At 59.1% G+C, this 12,146-nt stretch overlaps 1 long non-coding RNA gene across 1 annotated transcript; it reads right to left on the bottom strand.

The window, feature by feature from the left end:
• Positions 1 to 2,312: 2,312 nt before the first annotated feature.
• Positions 2,313 to 10,525, bottom strand: LOC139082961 (uncharacterized). Its single transcript, XR_011539361.1, has 3 exons — positions 10,334 to 10,525; positions 7,279 to 7,442; positions 2,313 to 6,555 (listed from the first exon to the last, which is right to left on the bottom strand). It is a non-coding gene; the product is annotated as an uncharacterized lncRNA (long non-coding RNA).
• Between the last annotated feature and the right edge of the window lie 1,621 nt (positions 10,526 to 12,146).

Here is a 12,146-nt window from a genome sequence, read left to right on the forward strand (position 1 = left end):
CAGCGTCCCACACGCAGAGGAGCCCAGCGCAGTGGCCAGCCCCCAGCAGTCACGAGAGCGTCTGCGGCCACACGCAAGGAGACTGTCCAGAGCGACCATCACCGTCTCCACTGCACTGGACAGGAACCCCCGCAGGCCTCCTTGATTCTACTTGATCACCAACCAGAGGACACAGTTCAGAAAAGAAAAGTGGACCAAGCCTGTGTGCGCTTGAACTTGGGGCTCTGGGCTCCTCATGCAACAAGTGAGGGGGCAGCATGGGGTCGGAAGCTGCCCTGCAGACCACCAGGGCGGCCTGGGAGAGCGGGAAGGGGCGTTGCAGGTGGACACGCGGGAGCCCATCCCCACACCCCTCGTCCCAACAGCTGAGGCAGGAGGTCCTGAGATGCGGGGGGCCGTGCGCCTCGGCTGGGCGGGACAACCTGCAGTGGCCCAGAGGGCTGAGGGAGCAGGAAAGGGAAGAACAGAGGGGGAAGTCTTCCCGTGGATGCTGATTTTTCAACGGACGTCCAGGAATCGCTGGAGGAACCCTCGCCCAGGATGCTGCAGCTGCCTGACCCCGTTCCCCACCAGAGGAGCGTCTTCCTTCCTCTCTCCACAGAGAGCGGAGCCAGCGAGAAGCCACACCCCATTCCAGCAACCGCAGGCAAGGGGCGACAGCCCAGGATGACCTATGAATAGTAACCTGGATTAATAACAGCTTTCTAAACTGCTGTGTTAGTCAGGATTCTCCAGAGAAACTGAACCCATAGGGTGTGTATGTGAGAGAGAGAGAGAAATTTAGGGACCTGGCCCACTCAGTTGTGGGGGCTGGCAAATGTGAAAGTTGCAAGGCAGGCTGGCAGCCTGGAAAGTCAGGCAGAGCTGGTGTTGCAGTCTCGAGTCCAAGTTCCGCAGGACAGCAGGCTGGAAACTGAGGCAGGACTTCCACGTTACAGTCTTGAGGCAGAATTCCTTCCTCTCCAGAAACCTCAGTCTTTGCTCTTAAGGCCTTCAACTGATTGGATGAGGCCCACCCACAATATGGAGAGTAATCTGCATCCTCCAAGTCTACTGATTAATGTTGATCACATCTGCAAAATACCCTCACAGCAGCATCCAGACTGGTGTTTGGCTGGGCACGAGAGCCTGGCCTGGTGGACACCCAACATTCACGGTCACAACCGCCCTCAGGAACCTCCCGCCTCCATCCCCTAGACTTTCATTAAGACTTCTTACATTTTTATTTTGTCTTGAAGGAAACCAGGAACTTTCTCTAAAAGCAGTACCCTCCCGTGGGCAAACCTCCCTCACTGAGATGGGATCTGGGCCTAAGGTGGCCCAGGGCGGGCGACCACCGTGCTTCCATCTCACAGGGCTGTGAGAAGGCAGAGAAGAACACCCCAGCAGAGACCGTCTGCGGCCACAAGGCCACGGGACTTTCTCATCTGGCCACAGCAGAGAGCACCCGCCACGCCCCAGATCTGAGCATCTGCGACTCTCTCTCCGGGTCCTTCTTCGGGCTCCGGCAGCATTTTCCTGACGCTTGTTTCTCACTTAGCCTGAAGCCACGCTCTGCTGAGATTAAATGCGCGTCACCTCGACACCTCGGCTTTCTCTGTCTCCCACGCTGGAAATTAAGCCCCAGGGGCTGTGTCTGTCTTGCTCGCCGATGTATGATCTTCACCTAGAACAGGACTGGGTCCCCTCAGAGTCGGGGCTGCATCACACTTGCTGAATGAACGCTTGCGTCCACAAATAGATTATGCTTCTAAGCAACTTTCTAGTATTTGAAATTCTGTTGTTAGAGAGCATGGCTTTGACTTAAGGCAAATAGGGGGCTGGTCCTCTGCTGAAAGGCAGAGATGCCAGGGTCTGTGGGCGGTGTGGACAAAGCCTCCTGCTCACACCTAATTTAAACAATACCAGCAGGTTAGTCCTTCACACATTAGTATAAACAAGATTTCTATCCTGGTCATGAAAGATAATTTCAAGGAGAGGAAAGGTGGGCAGAATCAGAGCACAGGGTATCTGAGCAGTGCAGGGAGAGCAGTCACTGCCAGGGAAGAAGTGGACAAAAGGGAGCTATGGGCACTGATGACAAACCGTCTCCACTTCTGCATTCCCCCGGGAGCTGGCCCAGTTTAGAACTTTCCAAACCTTTCGCTGCTTGGTTATTGGGTCACAAAAGTGGGAACCATAGGCACTGTTGATTTGCTCCCAGACCACCTCCCCTCCATGCTATAAAGAGGATTCTCCCAAAGTGTCCAGAACACCAGATGCTAAGGTTCGGCAGGCGTACAGGGGAAAAGATTCCAGGGGAAAACGCCTGGTTAAAATAAAACCACACCAGTTTCTTTATTTCCCATTAGAGGCTGTAACAGGTGACGTGAGCGTGTTAACCTCCAGGAGGAGGCCGCAGAGGGTGGAACCCCCGCCTCCTTCTACGGAAACCTCCCCCTTCCTTTCTGCAGGACACACAACATCAACATCCGGAGAAACCAATATTCCCAGGAACACGAGGAATCACCCACTCTGAGGTCTGGACCAGGTGGAAGCTCCTTGTCACTCCAAAGGGGTGCTCCACTCTGGGTGGGGGCATCATTGGGCACAGGGAGACCTCCGTATGCTGGCCATGGGTGACAGTTTCAGTCATTTCTGTAAGGTGCTGCGGGCCCAGCGATACACAGCAGACAAAGAAGAGCACACCTTGCTAAACCCACCTCCGCCCCCAGCGCCTGCGGTCCGTCCGCAGGGACGAAGAACGGGGAGAGGAAAGGGAGAGTCAGGAAGAAGGGAGAGGGAGGAAGGGAGGGTGGCGGGGAAGAGGCCGGGTGGGGTGGGCCCGTCCTGCGCCCCCCTCCTCCTCCCCCTCGCTTGGCCGCCTGTCCCTCCTGAAGCCCCCCGCAGTCAGGCTGCTGAGGGACCAGCGCTGGGAGGCACGGCGTGCCGGGCTGTCTCCTGCCACCTCGCGGCTGTGCTGTCATTGCATGGGCAGCCGCTCCTTTCATCCACATATTTCCAGACAGATGTGCAGCCAGACCCCCCGTCCCCCGGAAGGGAGCCTGGCACATTGCGAAGCTGTGTTCCTGTTCAAGGTCACGCGGCTGGCTCTCCCTGCTCTAAGCACGCACGGGAGGAGGGGGCAGCGGGCAGCAGCAGATGGGCAGCAAAGTCACGTCCTCAGGTGCCAGGCGAGGACCCCCGTGGTCTCTGACCATGGGCACGGAGCTCCCGTGAAGCTGTGACACTGGTGTGCGAGCAAAGCATTGCAGAGAAAGGGAAAGCCGCGGACACGCCCCCGGGCCTCACTTGCCCTCGGCCCCTCGAAGCCGCTCTCCCGGCCCTGCTCTCCCTCCCTCCACTGGAGGGCAGAGCTCCTCGAGGCCACAGCCGCCACCGTGTGACGCAAGGGAAGTGGGGACTCGGCAGCCCTGCTCGGCTGCAGCTCGGCAAGAGTAAGAGCAGACGGGCAAGAGCTGTGCAGTGTGTGCGCAGCATGTGTACATAGATATTTTTCTGTATGTGACGATGTTTGATGTCTTTCAAACCCTTCTGGCTGGGGAGAGCCTGGCTGGCATTTCTGAGACACAGCAAAGGGCCTGCGGGTGCAGCCAGCCCAGGGCCACCTCCTCCACCAGGCAAGCCCCCGGGAAGGTGTGAGCTGGCCAGGCCTGAGCTGTGCTCCCCGCCCTGCCTGTCCGCCAGAAACCCCAATGGGCCTGTGGCCGTGGCTGTCCCCTCACGCCTACCCTCTGCCTCCTGACCATGCTGGGGCTTCCCCGGGGCCCCACAGGGCACATGGTGACCCTCTCCAGGCCAGGAGTGGGAAGGCAGAGGGAGCTCCAGCATCCTCATGTCCCACCCTCACCCTCGGGCCTGCATCCACCCTTCATCCGGCAGCTGAGGACGCACCGGGGGTCACAGAGACCACAGTGCCTCCTGGCCGGCTGGGAGGGGGACCCTGGAGCCGTGCCTCGCTGCCCCTTCGTCCCATGCACTTCACCAGCCCCCGCCACGCCCCTCAGCATCGTGGGAGGTTCCTGAGGCTGCTGGAGCAAAGTCCCACAGGCTGGGCAGCCCAGGCGGCAGAAACACGTTCTCTCACGCTCTGGAGGCTGGAGTCGGAGATGGAGGTGCGGGCAGGGCCACGCTCCCGCCCAACCCTGTGGAGAGGATCCTTCCGCTGGTAGCTGGCCATCCTCGATGGTAGACGTGTCACCCCCATCCCTGCCTCTGCCGTCACATGGCCTCATTCTCTGGGTGTCTCTCTGTGTCCTCTTCTTATAAAGACACCAGTCGGTGTATGTAGGGCCCCTACTCCTCCATGACCTCATCTCACTCTAATGAATGACACCTGCAAAGACACTATTCCAAATGAGGTCACATTCTGAGGTTCTGGGAAGGATAGGATTTTAGGCGACACCATTCGCCCCAGTACAAGCATGCTCTGCTCAAGACCCCCCCCCCCCCACCCCGCCACCAGACCTCTCTGCCTCATCTATGGGAGGGGCAAGCTGGAAACCCCAAAGTGGGATGCAGTGCTGAGCTGCGTCCTCTGGAACCAGAGCCAGCCGGGGGCAAAAATGCAGGCCCCTGGGACTCGCACGCAGCCACTCCCCAGGGGAACGCCACCTCTCTTGGTCTTGTCTGGAAAATGGAAAGCTAGAGCAAGCGATCACCTCTCTGTTGCCCTCCAGACCCAAAGCTCTCGCTGCATCTTCCAAGGGAGACAAGAGGCCACCCGGTTCGCCCCGTCAGGGTTATGGAGGACGTTACTGTCTTGCCCGGGGTCACACAGGGCAGGGCCCACACCGACCCCTCGGGTTCCTGGACTGGTGCTGGCTCATGGTGCCGGGACCACCCCCCAACCTATTACAGACCCTTTTCCCCTCCCGGGCACGCCCAGCGTGCCTGGCTCTTAGCTCCATCAGCACTCGTGTCTCCCTCTATGATTGTCACCTCAGATGGACGTCTAGTGTCCGGACAGTGCAGCACTCAGTCCACACAAAGTGCGTGTTTGCAGGAGAAGCCGTGATCAGGTAATGGGTGACTGAGAACTGAAGGAGAGGCCGCGGGTCATCCTTCCCGGCACCCTCCTGAGCACCAGGAGTTTGGGGCCCCACTGAGTTAGAAGTATCCAGGGTGCCTGGCACCCACCATACAGCAGAATCATCCAGAGCTGCCTGCCATCCACCCCATGCCCACAGAGCCCCATCCGAAGGGGGAAAGAGCCCCAGGCTGCAGGAAAGAGGCAAGCCCCATTTCTACCCCACCCTCCCCTCTTCCTTAGCCCTTGCTTTCTGTCTTCTCCCAGCGCCTCCGGGTGAATTCATGACTTAACTCGACCAGAGCTGGGTTACTGTTGACTGTTAAAGCATGTCCAGCACGCCGGGTAAACCAGACATGCGACGAGTCCAGCAGAGCACGGTCTTCTTCCAGACCTTCCGACAGCTCCAGAAGCCGAAGTGAGCAAGGCCAGGCTGCCGGTCTCCAGGAAAGACCACGGACCCCGTCCAGGAAGGAGCAGAGACACCAGACATCCTGAGTCCATCTAAGATGGCACAGGCGATCACAAAAACCAGAAGCGCTTCCAAAATCGGATGCTTCTCCAATTCAGGCCTCATTTGGTCACATATCAGACGGGACTGAGAGGTGGCTCTGCCCTCGGGAAGCACACACTCCAGGAGAACCATCAGGAGTGGACCGGCTGTGAGCAGGAGGCCTGCTGGGCACACAGCCCCTCAGGTGCCACGAGGGGCACCTCCAGGGACCTCAAGAAGCACTCTGCATTGATAGACTATGTTTCTATTCAAACGCCCCCGGGGGACATTGAACGGAGGGTGGAGTTAGCGTGTTCCTGAAGCAGAGCTGTCCCCAGGCCTTCTGTTGCAGGGCGCTCCCTGGAGGGGAGGGGCGCCCCGGCATCTGACCAGCACTGCTCTCATCTGCCCATGCCTCCGCCCAACGTCCCTAACTGGGAAGCTGCCTCTCCTGTCGCACACAGACCAGACTTCAGCACTCTGCCCCAACCTTCTTCTCACAGTAGGCACCCTCTCAAGGGATTGGATTTTCTCTGAATGAAAATCCATTTGTCACCTGCAAGGTGAGAAGGTGCTTGGCTCCCACGCTTCAAAGGCTCCTCGCCTCCCCAGACCCCAGCCCTGCAGGTGCTTCCCCTTCACAGCGAGAGCTTGGCCCCTTTTAATTTAGGCTTTAATTTTGCAACTCTAGATGGAGTTGATGTCAAGAGGGTCTTCTCCCAGGAAAAGTCATTGGAGGCTTGGTGAATATGACCCCAGAAGTGGGAGGGCCAGGAGACATGCCCACGGGTTTTCATTTCTTGTAGACGAGAGTGAGATTACACAGGGTCCAAAGGCAGGAAGCAGGGGATCAGAGCTGATACTGGGGGGGGGGGGGGGGGGAGGGAGGAGGCATATGACCCCAGGAAGTAGAGTCCCCCTCTCACTCACAGAGATGCTGTCCCGTTCACCAGCGCCACCTCGAGGGTCCACTAAGGAGGTGCAGGAACGGGCCCGTTTCTCTGTGGGCCAGTTCAGAAACCGCTGCTTCCGTCTATTGGATAAAAGAGAATTCACCCCTTTACTTGGGCTTTGGATAACGAAGAACTCATTTGAAGCAGGTAATTTCCCCGAACTGCATCACGGTTTCTCCATCCCCGGCAGCTCTGAAGCTTTGGCACCTGGACCCTGAGTGAAATGCGGTTTTGCCATCTAGGCAGCTGGGGTGCCGTTTCCAAGCCGGGCGGGTGAGGGGTGCCCTCGGGGCTTGTCCTGGGGAGGGTGCGGAAGCTCTGCCCAACACAGGCAATAAGGACAGGGAGGAGCGGGCACTGAGCCCCGGGGCTCGCGGGGGAGCACAGACCCACAGGGAGTGAAGCCAGCCCCTGAGGCAGCCAAAACGTCCGGCGGATTCTGTCAGCATGCGGGAGGGGGACAGGAGTGGACTGGGTGGCCACGGGTGCACCTGAGAGAAAGTGCCGGGAAGGCCGAGGCCCAGCACCTCTCCTCGCCCGTGCTGCCTCTCCACCTGCTGCCCTCTGCCTGCTTCCTCTCCTCCCCTCCTCCAGCCAGGCCTCATGCCCCCGTCAGGTCCATGCGTCAGTATGGGCTTCCCTGAGCCCTCAAGAGCAGCCAGAAGGAAGCGGCAGTGACGCGGATCATATCCTCAGCGTTTTATTTACGTTCTCTCATGTTTCGTCACAGCAACTCTCTGGTGACTACCAATGCCCCAACTTGAAGGTGGGAGAACAAGGCTCAGAGAGACTAGGAGACTTACCCAAGGCCACACAGCTGGTGAGCAGGAGGGCTGGGCTCCAGACCAGATCTGCTGGGCACCAAAGCCACGCTCCAGGCCACAGCCGGGCAGGTTCCTGAGCCTCCACTGGTCGGCATTTGGGTCGCAATGTCGTGGAATGAACTACAGCAAAACCTTTTGTTTTCCTAGGGAGATAAGAAAGCATCTCAACTTTTCAGGTTATTGTACCCGCTTTGGAGGAATCATCCAATCACTTATTAAACACGCCTCCTGGCTTCTCACTGCAGGGTATAAATGTACTTTTTCTTGATGGTTTGGGGACACTTACTCGGGGGGTGGTGACAGCCTCGTTCCAGCTGTGTCTGTGACACCCTGCAGGAAGGCGGAAGGTTTCGGGAACAAGAGTTGCTGGTGGGAACAGGTGTTTAGGCCAAAGACTCCCAAAGAGGCTGGTGTGCTGCCCGGAGAGTGGACGGAAACAGATGGACGGAGGCCAGGTCGCCAGCGGGGATTAACACTCATTAGATCAAAGCTGCGGACAAGGGGGAGCGGGCGCAGGGTCAGCATCTGGGCTTCCTCTGGGCCGGGCGGCATGTGGGGCCAGCTGCGCCCTTTCATCTGGGAGGATTTGAGGCGTCCTTCATCAAGCCTCAGGGACGGGGCACGGGGGCTCTGAGGTAACCCTCAGGGGGCTGGGTTCCAGCAGCCGGGTGCGTGGCTGCACCTTCCTCTGCCCCTTCTCTTGGCTCTCCTCGTCAGTCCACAGTGGACGGCGGGCTCCTCCTCGGGACAGGCGTCTTTGTGGGAGGTGGCACCATGCAGGTCAGGTGACAAATCAGGGCCCCACCATTTACAAGGTGGTGTGACATTGGGCAAGTCCCCAAAACTCATGGTGCCTCGGGTTTCTCACCTATAAAGCAGGCAGAGTGGGAACAGAACCCACCTTCCAGGCTGGGGGTGGGCTGCCCTTAGAAAGAGGTGAGTGAGATGCCGGGTGCAGAGAGGGGCCATCCCAGGGCACTTACGAGTATGAGCCGACTGGACTCCCCTCTTCCAGGCCCCTGGTTGGCATCCTGAGAGTTGCTCATTTAGTCTTTCTAGGATCTCATTTCTCAATCTAGAAAATGGAGATGTGTGTGCAGGCACTTCCGGTCCCAAGCGATGCCCGGGAAAGACTTGTCTCCACCTGTGCTCCACCGCTCATTTCTCCATGGCCGCCGCTGTCTTCTCCACGGCATCCACCCCAGCCAGACTTCTTACATCCACAGAGGATACACCGCGAACTTGGAATAGTGGGAAGTGGGGGGATTCTTGTTTCCCAGACCAGAGAGGGCTTCTGTCCGTCTGTGGGTGTGGTCCTGAGAGGCCGGGACTCAGGTAGGGTGGGTGCAGGAGGGTTGGAGGTAAATCCACACCGGGAACCAGAGGGGCTATACTGGGCAGCACTGCACTCAGACCCCCCAAGTTTTGTAAAGGGTCTAGGGAATGTTCCAGAGCGTGACTGTCTTGTGCACACACATCCATCTGTATGTCCCATAGCTACCATCCCTCTCTTGTGGTCCACTCACTCGTAAGGGATGGGACACACTGCAGCCCGGGAGGTGCAGCCCAGCCAGCACACGGCGCAGGGATCCAGGCGCAAAGGGGAGAGAAGCTGTTCAGACAACGTTGACAGTGCAAAGGGGTAGCGAGACACAAGCAGGCTCTTTTGCATAGTGCAGAAGGTTCTAGATAGGCCTGTTGGAGCTGCGTTTGTGTTAAGCTGTGACTGGGAGGCTATGCTTGGGGGCCCCTTCTTTGAGGACAGAACAAACGCCGCCTCAGCTTTGGGGGCCGCAGTGCCAACACGTCACATGTCCCCAGAGCACCAAGCGCAGACTTGGCCCAGAGCAGGTGCTGCATAAAATTCGTTGATTGCTGGTGATCAAGCATCTCTGTGATTCCAGCATCGTTCCTCCTGTGGGACTCATCTCACCACCCCTCTTGTCATCCCGGCTCTGTGACTCACTGAGTAATCGTGAAACTCCCACAGACATTCTTTGATCACTTCAACAGTTTCAAATTCATCAAAGTGCTAAGCCCTGCCTGGCAGTGGCCCCATTGCTCTGAAGGGGGGACCACAGCAACTGCAGAGGGGAGCCCAGCCCTCGCTGGGTCATTCGGGCTGCAAACATGCCGTTGGGCTGCACTGTGAGCAGACTTCAGATGTTAAGGTATTTATACTTTTCAGAGTCTTCATTCATCCCCTTGCGTCTGGGCTTCACCCCAGGTTGAAGTAAGAGGAATTGGCTGATCATCTTCATTTTACAGGCCAGTAACCTGAGACCAAAAGCACAGAGCAGCCACGGAGGGCTGCAGGGCGGCCACAGAGCAGGCCCATGGGAGGTCTGCAGGGCGGGCACAGAGCAGGCCCATGGGGGGTCTACAGGGCGGGCACAGAGCAGGCCCATGGGAGGTCTGCAGGGCGGGCACAGAGCAGGCCCATGGGGGGTCTGCAGGGGGGGCACAGAGCAGACCCATGTGGGGGTTTTCAGGGTCTGGCAGTTCTAGAGGTGGATCTTGGTCATATTCCTGCCACTTACTAGTCGTGTGACCTTGGAAAAGGTATTAAACCTCTTTCTGCCTCAGGCTCCTCATAGGCCCAGTGGAGATAACAAATGTACCTATTTCATGAGGTGGTTGGAAGGAGTAAATAAAAGAATCCACGTGGAATGCTGAGAAGCCACCAGGGCCCTGGAGCTCTCCATGAACCTTGGTCATTGTTATAAACGCGGCCACGGTTCCAGTCCCCAGCCACTGCCCACAGTCTGCCTGGAGCTGGGGAGCCCACTCCTCCTGTGACCACAGGATTGACGCCCAGACCCCTCAGTCCTCCCCCTCCCCACCCTCCAAAGGCCCTGTTTTGCATGGGTGAGGTATTTTTGCTAGGATTCTGGAAGGATCCTGGCAAGCTCAAGAGAACAGTTTGAGGCCCCAAAAGAACTGTCAGGATCTGAGGAAATGCCCCTAACCCATCCGCGAGGGTTCAGCCCAGCAGCCCCAAACCTGCAGTGGGACGCGGGGGACCCCCTCTGACCTGCGACGACCCCGCTGGCGAGCTTTCCGGTCTTTGTCAGCCGAACAAAGGCGTCTCCCCGCTCCCTGCGCCAAGGAACTGGATCATAGCGAGCGCAGACGAAGGGGAGGAAAATGAAACAGAATCTGATCGGCGGCTGTTGGCCGAGAGTTAAAGAGCAAACTCCCCTTTGTGTCTTCTGGCTCCGTGTGCGAGGATGATAACGCGCGCCAGGAGAACAGGAAAACAATTTCCTGGCCCGCTTGGCCGCCTCACTTCCTTTTCCAGGGCCCGCGCAGGGCGCCGCGCGGAGTTCGGGCTGGGCGCGCCCCTCTCTCATGGGGCACGTTGGCCGGCCGAGGGCGGACAGCTGCGGAGCCTGGGGGGTTAGGGCGCGTCGCTCCGCCCGGTGCGGGCGCACCCCCGCTCGGCCCACCCTTACCTGAGAGCCATCAGAGGCACCAGGCCTCGCCCGCCGCAATGCCAACCGCCCCACAGCTCCGCAGAGCTTCTGGAAAAGTCTGCACTCCTGCGTCCCGGCCTCCCCGCGCTGGAGGAGCCCTCTCAGTGGGCCCACCCGACCGTTGAGCAGGATCGGGAGGGCGAGAAAGGTCAGATTGGATAGGACAGCGGCGCCAGCGCCACGCAGGGTCCCCTGGGCACCCCCAAGTGTCCTCCTAGCCTCTCGTCCCCCTTCCCCAGTCCTCCTTGCTCCAACGTTACTCATGGAGGCCTGCACTCGGGTGGAATCTGACGACTTGTTCCGAATTTATTCGAGAACATTCTAGGGAGAAGGCACGTCCGCCTCTGGACTTGGCCAGGGGTTTAGGGCAGGGGTGGGAAAGTGCCCGAGAATGTGTGTCCAGCAAGAACTAGGGTGCGCGCCTGTGAGGCGGCCAGGGGAACCTAGCGCTCTTTCTTCCGATCCTGGGACGCACGGGAGCGGGGCCCCATTGCGCGCGCTCCAGCTCCAGTCCCGAAGCCCCAGGTTCCTCACCACCCCCCCCCTCCCCCCCCCCCCCCCCCCCGCCTCCGCGACTTAAACAGCGTTCCCTGCCCGGTTCTCCTCGCCCGCGCCCAGGGCGCGCACACCCCCCATTGCGGGAAGTGCCCCGCGGGGCAGGTGCCCACGCGGTCTAGGAGAACCCCGTCGGGCGCAGGCCAACTTGCGGGGGTCCCTTCTCCCCGGGGAGAGAATCTCCAGGCGCCCCACCCACCGCAGCCCGCGGGGCCGGCGTCCCAGCGCGCCCCCTGCCGATCGCGCGCGGCGGGGGCAACGCCCCCTCCCTTGGGAGGCCTGGTCCCTGCTGCAGAGAGGAGGAAAGCAAAGCGCGTGTCCCTGACTTACTAAGGACTGTCAGGTTTAGGAACGAAATCCCCCGAACTAAACAAAAAGACAACCTGGTGGGAGCGAAGCCTGGTCAGTTTTCCTCCGAGTGATGTTTGCCCAAGGGGGAAAGACGGAAAACGCCTGCCGCATCCGCCTCCCCCAGCAAAGCCGGAATCCCTCTTTGCTCGCCCGCGCGACCCATCGTTTCGCCATAAATCAGGCCTCCCGCTGACTCTACTGCTCAGACAAAATTTTGGGATTCTGGGCATCTGTAACACGAAAAGCCAATGATAGCGAAGGCAGAAATTGGATTTTAAAGGCCACCTCGGCCCCACACATCCACTCGACAAAGCCAGAGGAATGGCCTGCTCCCCAATAAACGCCGAGGGGCCTGCGCAAACGACTGGAATTAACGGTGTGGCTAAAGCAGATCCCCTTCCGAACGCGGCGCAAATTTCACCAGGGTCCCATTCCTCAGCCTCCAGGCACTAAACGAGAATCGCT

The sequence above is a fragment of the Equus przewalskii genome, chromosome 4, assembly GCF_037783145.1.
Source record: "Equus przewalskii isolate Varuska chromosome 4, EquPr2, whole genome shotgun sequence".
Taxonomy (NCBI): domain Eukaryota; kingdom Metazoa; phylum Chordata; class Mammalia; order Perissodactyla; family Equidae; genus Equus; species Equus przewalskii.